The 7500-nt window shown below is 40.7% G+C and overlaps 3 non-coding genes across 3 annotated transcripts; all 3 read left to right on the top strand.

Moving 5' to 3' along the window:
- Positions 1–2071: 2071 nt before the first annotated feature.
- Positions 2072–2190, top strand: LOC132150897 (5S ribosomal RNA). The gene has a single exon (XR_009436072.1). It is a non-coding gene; the product is annotated as a 5S ribosomal RNA (ribosomal RNA).
- Positions 2191–2274: 84 nt separating this feature from the next.
- Positions 2275–2393, top strand: LOC132150371 (5S ribosomal RNA). Its single transcript, XR_009435606.1, has one exon. It is a non-coding gene; the product is annotated as a 5S ribosomal RNA (ribosomal RNA).
- Positions 2394–2477: 84 nt separating this feature from the next.
- LOC132150586 (5S ribosomal RNA) lies at positions 2478–2596 on the top strand. The gene has a single exon (XR_009435815.1). It is a non-coding gene; the product is annotated as a 5S ribosomal RNA (ribosomal RNA).
- Positions 2597–7500: the final 4904 nt, after the last annotated feature.

Here is a 7500-nt window from a genome sequence, read left to right as displayed (position 1 = left end):
CAGGTTAGTACTTTTGGATTTTTTCAGTAATTATCTAATAGGCCTGGTTAGTACTTTTGGAAATTTTCACTAATTGTCCAATAATCTTGCAAAAAAAAAAAAAAAGAGTCAATGCCCGATCTCAGAATGTAAGCAGGTTTGGGCCAGGTTAGTACTTTTGGATTTTTTCAGTAATTATCTAATAGGCCTGGTTAGTACTTTTGGGAATACCAGGTGCTGTAAGCTTTTGGGTTTCCTTCCCTACTTATATAATGCACTGGCGATTATACTGGGTGATCTTTTAATAGCCCTCTCTTTGCAGCCTCCTTCGCTTATGGCCATACCATCCAGGCTATGCCTGATCTCAACTGATCTCCAAATCTAAGCAGGTTTGGGCCAGGTTAGTACTTTTGGATTTTTTCAGTAATTATCTAACAGGCCTGGTTAGTTCTTTTGGAAATTTTTACTAATTGTCCAATAATCTTGCAAAAAAAAAAAAAAAAAAAGAGTCAATGCCCGATCTCAGAATGTAAGCAGGTTTGGGCCAGGTTAGTACTTTTGGATTTTTTCAGTAATTATCTAATAGGCCTGGTTAGTACTTTTGGGAATACCAGGTGCTGTAAGCTTTTGGGTTTCCTTCCCTACTTATATAAAGCACTGGCGATTATAGTGGCTGATCTTTAAATAGCCCTCTCTTTGCAGCCTCCTTCGCTTATGGCCATACCATCCTGGCTATGCCTGATCTCAACTGAACTCCAAATCTAAGCAGGTTTGGGCCAGGTTAGTACTTTTGGATTTTTTCAGTAATTATCTAATAGGCCTGGTTAGTACTTTTGGAAATTTTCACTAATTGTCCAATAATCTTGCAAAAAAAAAAAAAAAAAGAGTCAATGCCCGATCTCAGAATGTAAGCAGGTTTGGGCCAGGTTAGTACTTTTGGATTTTTTCAGTAATTATCTAATAGGCCTGGATAGTACTTTTGGGAATACCAGGTGCTGTAAGCTTTTGGGTTTCCTTCCCTACTTATATAATGCACTGGCGATTATAGTGGCTGATCTTTAAATAGCCCTCTCTTTGCAGCCTCCTTCGCTTACGGCCATACCATCCAGGCTATGCCTGATCTCAACTGATCTCCAAATCTAAGCAGGTTTGGGCCAGGTTAGTACTTTTGGATTTTTTCAGTAATTATCTAACAGGCCTGGTTAGTACTTTTGGAAATTTTCACTAATTGTCCAATAATCTTGCAAAAAAAAAAAAAAAAAAAGAGTCAATGCCCGATCTCAGAATGTAAGCAGGTTTGGGCCAGGTTAGTACTTTTGGATTTTTTCAGTAATTATCTAATAGGCCTGGTTAGTACTTTTGGGAATACCAGGTGCTGTAAGCTTTTGGGTTTCCTTCCCTACTTATATAAAGCACTGGCGATTATAGTGGCTGATCTTTAAATAGCCCTCTCTTTGCAGCCTCCTTCCCTTATGGCCATACCATCCTGGCTATGCCCGATCTCAACTGATTTCCAAATCTAAGCAGGTTTGGGCCAGGTGAGTACTTTTGGATTTTTTCAGTAATTATCTAATAGGCCTGGTTAGTAATTTTTAAAATTTTCACTAATTGTCCGATAATCTTGCAAAAAAAAAAAAAAAAAGAGTCAATGCCCGATCTCAGAATGTAAGCAGGTTTGGGCCAGGTTAGTACTTTTGGATTTTTTCAGTAATTATCTAATAGGCCTGGTTAGTACTTTTGGAAATTTTCACTAATTGTCCAATAATCTTGCAATAAAAAAAAAAAAAAGAGTCAATGCCCGATCTCAGAATGTATGCAGGTTTGGGCCAGGTTAGTACTTTTGGAAAAATTCACTAATTGTCTAATAATCTTGTAAAAAAACAAAAAAGAGTCAATGCCCGATCTCAGAATGTAAGCAGGTTTGGGCCAGGTTAGTACTTTTGGATTTTTTCAGTAATTATCTAATAGGCCTGGTTAGTACTTTTGGGAATACCAGGTGCTGTAAGCTTTTGGGTTTCCTTCCCTACTTATATAAAGCACTGGCGATTATAGTGGCTGATCTTTAAATAGCCCTCTCTTTGCAGCCTCCTTCGCTTACGGCCATACCAACCTGGCTATTCCCGATCTCGTCTGATCTCGGAAGCTAAGCAGGTTTGGGCCTGGTTAGTACTTGGATGGGAGACCGCCTGGGAATACCAGGTGCTGTAAGCTTTTGGGTTTCCTTCCCTACTTATATAAAGCACTGGCGATTATACTGGCTGATCTTTAAATAGCCCTCTCTTTGCAGCCTCCTTCGCTTACGGCCATACCAACCTGGCTATTCCCGATCTCGTCTGATCTCGGAAGCTAAGCAGGATTGGGCCTGCTTAGTACTTGGATGGGAGACCGCCTGGGAATACCAGGTGCTGTAAGCTTTTGGGTTTCCTTCCCTACATATATAAAGCACTGGCGATTATAGTGGCTGATCTTTAAATAGCCCTCTCTTTGCAGCCTCCTTCGCTTACGGCCATACAAACCTGGCTATTCCCGATCTCGTCTGATCTCGGAAGCTAAGCAGGTTCGGGCCTGGTTAGTACTTAAATGGGAGACTTCCTGGGAATACCAGGTGCTGTAAGCTTTTGGGCTTCCTTCCCTACTTATATAAAGCACTGCCGATTATAGTGGCTGATCTTTAAATAGCCCTCTCTTTGCAGCCTCCTTCGCTTATGGCCATACCATCCTGGCTATGCCCGATCTCAACTGATCTCCAAATCTAAACAGGTTTGGGCCAGGTTAGTACTTTTGGATTTTTTCAGTAATTATCTAATAGGCCTGGTTAGTACTTTTGGAAATTTTCACTAATTGTCCAATAATCTTGCAAAAAAAAAAAAAAGAGTCAATGCCCGATCTCAGAATGTAAGTAGGTTTGGGCCAGGTTAGTACTTTTGGATTTTTTCAGTAATTATCTAATAGGGCTGGTTAGTACTTTTGGAAATTTTCACTAATTGCCCAATAATCTTGCAAAAAAAAAAAAAAAAAAAGAGTCAATGCCCGATCTCAGAATGTAAGCAGGTTTGGGCCAGGTTAGTACTTTTGGATTTTTTCAGTAATTATCTAATAGGCCTGGTTAGTAATTTTTAAAATTTTCACTAATTGTCCGATAATCTTGCAAAAAAAAAAAAAAAAAGAGTCAATGCCCGATCTCAGAATGTAAGCAGGTTTGGGCCAGGTTAGTACTTTTGGATTTTTTCAGTAATTATCTAATAGGCCTGGTTAGTACTTTTGGAAATTTTCACTAATTGTCCAATAATCTTGCAAAAAAAAAAAAAAAGAGTCAATGCCCGATCTCAGAATGTAAGCAGGTTTGGGCCAGGTTAGTACTTTTGGATTTTTTCAGTAATTATCTAATAGGCCTGGTTAGTACTTTTGGAAATTTTCACTAATTGTCCAATAATCTTGCAAAAAAAACAAAAAAAAGTCAATGCCCGACCTCAGAATGTTAGCAGGTTTGGGCCAGGTTAGTACTTTTGGATTTTTTCAGTAAATATCTAATAGGCCTGGTTAGTACTTTTGGAAAAATTCACTAATTGTCTAATAATCTTGTAAAAAAACAAAAAAGAGTCAATACCCAATCTCAGAATGTAAGCAGGTTTGGGCCAGGTTAGTACTTTTGGATTTTTTCAGTAATTATCTAATAGGCCTGGTTAGTACTTTAGGAAATTTTCACTTATTTTCACTGTTTTGAAAAATGGCGCCGCAGTGTGTGGCTCGCCGTTTACCTTTGCTGGGATTATTGCTAATTTGCCTGTTTCTACTGCTTGTCACTCGAAATGTGTCACCGTTGCTGGTGTATGACCGCCTGACTTTGTTAAGTATATGTAACTCTGTGGAGAAAGTGCCGATCTATGGCTCTGTTGGTCAGTCAGCCACGCTGCCGCCTTTCATCGCGTCCATACCTGCCTATCTATGGCGTGAACCCTGCCTGCCACTCCGCAGAAATCGCCGCAGGAAACGCGGGAAGAGAGGCGGAATACGTGTCAGGCTCAGAGCGTACCTGACATCATCCTCCACCTGCGATCGGGGTCATCCGTGTTTTGGGTCGTCAGCTGGGTTCATCGGCTGCAATGTGCGTTCTTTGGCATGCAATTACCGGTGGCTCCGGTCGATTGTACCGGGCTCCGAGTGCCCATCTCCCCGCTACTGGAACAGGAAGCACTCCTCCAAGCGAGGCTGCGTGCTTGGGAATCTCCGCCCGCTCAGTCGTGCTTCCCAACGGACTGAAAGGCGCTCAATTCACATGGCGCTGATCAACACTAGGTCACTTACAAATAAGACTTTTATATTGAATGACTATTTTATGACAAACGCTCTGGACTTTTTGTTGTTGACGGAAACATGGTTGAAACCAGGTGATGACAGCGCCTTCTCGGAGCTCCTCCCCCCTGGCTGCTCTTTCTACAACTCCCCACGAGTGTCAGGTCGAGGCGGTGGGCTGGCCACGCTCTTCAAAAATGAGTACAGATGCCGGTTACTACCTGCACTTGTCTATAATAGTTTTGAACTTCAGCTGTTTGTGGCTGATCTAGATTATCCTGTATTGTTTGCAGTTATTTATCGCCCACCAAAGCCAAACAAAGATTTTATGCACGAGTTCTCTGAGTTTTTAGCTGATGTTGTTCCTAAATATGATAAGCTTTTGGTTTGTGGGGATTTCAATATCCATGTGTGTTGTCCCTCAAACCCACTTGCTCATGATTTTAAAACTCTTTTAAGTTCTTTTGGCTTAAATCAATGTGTGGAAGGTCCGACACATCAACTTGGCCACACGTTGGATCTCATTATTTCACACGGGCTCTCAGTTTCACTTGAAGAAATAACAGAATCTGGTATCTCAGATCACTTCCCCATTAGATTTGAGATCAGTATTCCACCACCCACTAGTAAACCTGTCTCCTCAGCCTCTAGACGCCGCTGCATCACACCCTCTGTAGGTGTAGAGTTTGCTTCTGTGTTTATGGGCTCACAGTTTTATGCTATGAATGGTCTGGTCTCTCCTTCATCCCCAGATAATATTCTTTCTGTGTTTCTCTCCACAAGCACTGAAATTCTAGACTCTATTGCCCCTTTTCGGACTAAATCTATTAAACCTAAGGTGGATCCTTGGCTAAATGACACCACAAGGGCCCTTAGGCAACACTGTAGGCAAGCCGAACGAAAGTGGAAAAAGGACAAATTATTTTCTCCACTAGGTTTATTAAGAGACAGCCTAGCCACATACCAGAAGGCTGTGAAGGCGGCGAAGATGCACTATCTTTCTTCAGTCATAAATAGCAGTTGTCATGAACCTAGAGTTTTATTTAATACCATTAACTCTGTGTTGAATCCATGCACCTCTGATCCGACAGAGGTTTCAGTTAGTACATGTGAGAAATTTCTTGGTTATTTTACGGACAAAGTAGCAGCTGTCAGGCAAAACTGCAGTGCTAATTTTAACGTGTTTGTACCTGCTGCTCCGGTGCTTTCTGCTGTTTTTGAGGATTTTAAGCCAGTTTCACTTACACTGCTTTCTGAGGTAGTGCAGCACATGAAACCCACCAACTGTCCGTTAGACATTGTCCCAGCCAGGATAGTGAAAGAAGTTTTTAATACCGCCATTGGGTCAAGTTTACTCACTTTAATTAATTTGTGTCTTAGTCTAGGTTGTGTCCCAGCTGCATTTAAACATGCTGTGGTCAGGCCCCTACTTAAGAAACCAAATCTTGACCCTTCAGTGTTATCTAACTTTAGACCAGTTTCTCATCTGCCTTTTCTGTCAAAGGTTTTGGAAAAAGTTGTTTTTATACAGTTACAAGCCTTTATGCAGAAAAATTCTGTCCTCGAAAAATTTCAGTCTGGTTTTAGATCACGTCACAGTACCGAGTCTGCACTGCTAAGAGTACATAATGATATTGCCTTGTCTGTGGATGCCGGGAGTCCTGCTGTGTTAGTGCTTTTGGACCTCACAGCAGCGTTCGATACGGTGGACCATGCAGTCCTCCTCTCTCGTCTTGAGCATTGTGTGGGCATTCGAGGTTTGGCACTTCAATGGTTTAGCTCCTATTTAGCAGATAGGAGCTTCTCTGTTATGATTGGTGAATGCTCCTCGTCGGCTGCTCCTCTTTCTTGTGGGGTACCCCAGGGTTCAATTCTTGGCCCAATCTTGTTTTCTTTATATATGTTGCCGTTAGGGAGTATTATAGGAAAGCACAATCTATCCTTTCACTGTTATGCTGATGACTTGCAGATTTATTTGCCTTTAAAACCGAATGATAATGTCGCACTAGACTCCCTACTTAGTTGTATCGATGATATTAGGATGTGGTTGTCACAAAATTTTCTTAGTTTAAATAATGAAAAAACGGAGTGTATCATCTTCGGCAACCCAAACGGTTCAGCGGTGACTTTGGGGGCTTTGGCTCCATACCTTAAACCTGCTGTCAGAAATTTAGGGGTTACTTTTGATTGCGACATGAAATTTGACAAGCAAATCAGCAATATTGTCAAAATGAGTTTTTTTCAGCTTCGTCTTCTAGCTAAAGTTAAGCCTTTTCTTAATAGGCATGATCTAGAAAAGGTGATTCATGCTTTTATTAGTTCGAGGTTGGATTATTGTAATGCTCTCTATGTAGGTTTAAGTCAAGGCTCTATTGCACGACTTCAACTTGTGCAAAATGCTGCCGCTCGGTTTTTAACAAATACACCTAAGCGTGTACACATTACTCCTGTCCTCTATTCCTTACACTGGCTTCCAGTACAGTTTAGAATAGATTTTAAGATTTTGTTGTTCGTTTTTAAGGCCCTAAATGGCCGAGCACCGGAGTACATAAGTGAGATTTTAACCCTGCGTGAGCACAGCCGGTCGTTACGGTCTTCAAATCAACTGGTTTTAGAAGTCCCAAGGTCAAAGTACAAGCGTTGGGGTGATCAGGCGTTTGCAGTTGCTGCCCCAAGACTTTGGAACAAGTTACCCCCTGATATCCGTACAACTGCAGATGAAACTCTTTTTAGGTCTAAACTTAAAACCCACCTGTTTAGGATGGCTTTTAATACATAGTAGTGGTGACACAATTTCCCTCTTGCTGTTTTCTTTTTTGTTATATGTATTTATTGTATGATATGATGTTTATTGTATTCTATGATGTGAAGCACTTTGGATACCTGACAGTTGTTGTAAAGCGCTATACAAATAAATGTTGATTGATTGATTGATTGATAATTGTCCAATAATCTTGCAAAAAAAAAAAAAAAAAAAAAAAAAAGACTCAATGCCCGATCTCAGAATGTAAGCAGGTTTGGGCCAGGTTAGTACTTTTGGATTTTTTTCAGTAATTATCTAATAGGCCTGTTTAGTACTTTAGGAAATTTTCAATAATTGTCAAATAATCTTGCAAAAAAAAAAAAAAAGAGTCAATGCCCGATCTCAGAATGTAAGCAGGTTTGGGCCAGGTTAGTACTTTTGGATTTTTTCAGTAATTATCTAATAGGCCTGGTTAGTACTTTAGG

The sequence above is a fragment of the Carassius carassius genome, chromosome 9 (genome assembly GCF_963082965.1).
Source record: "Carassius carassius chromosome 9, fCarCar2.1, whole genome shotgun sequence".
In the NCBI taxonomy this organism is placed as follows: domain Eukaryota; kingdom Metazoa; phylum Chordata; class Actinopteri; order Cypriniformes; family Cyprinidae; genus Carassius; species Carassius carassius.
This window is presented reverse-complemented; position numbering and strand designations above follow the sequence as displayed.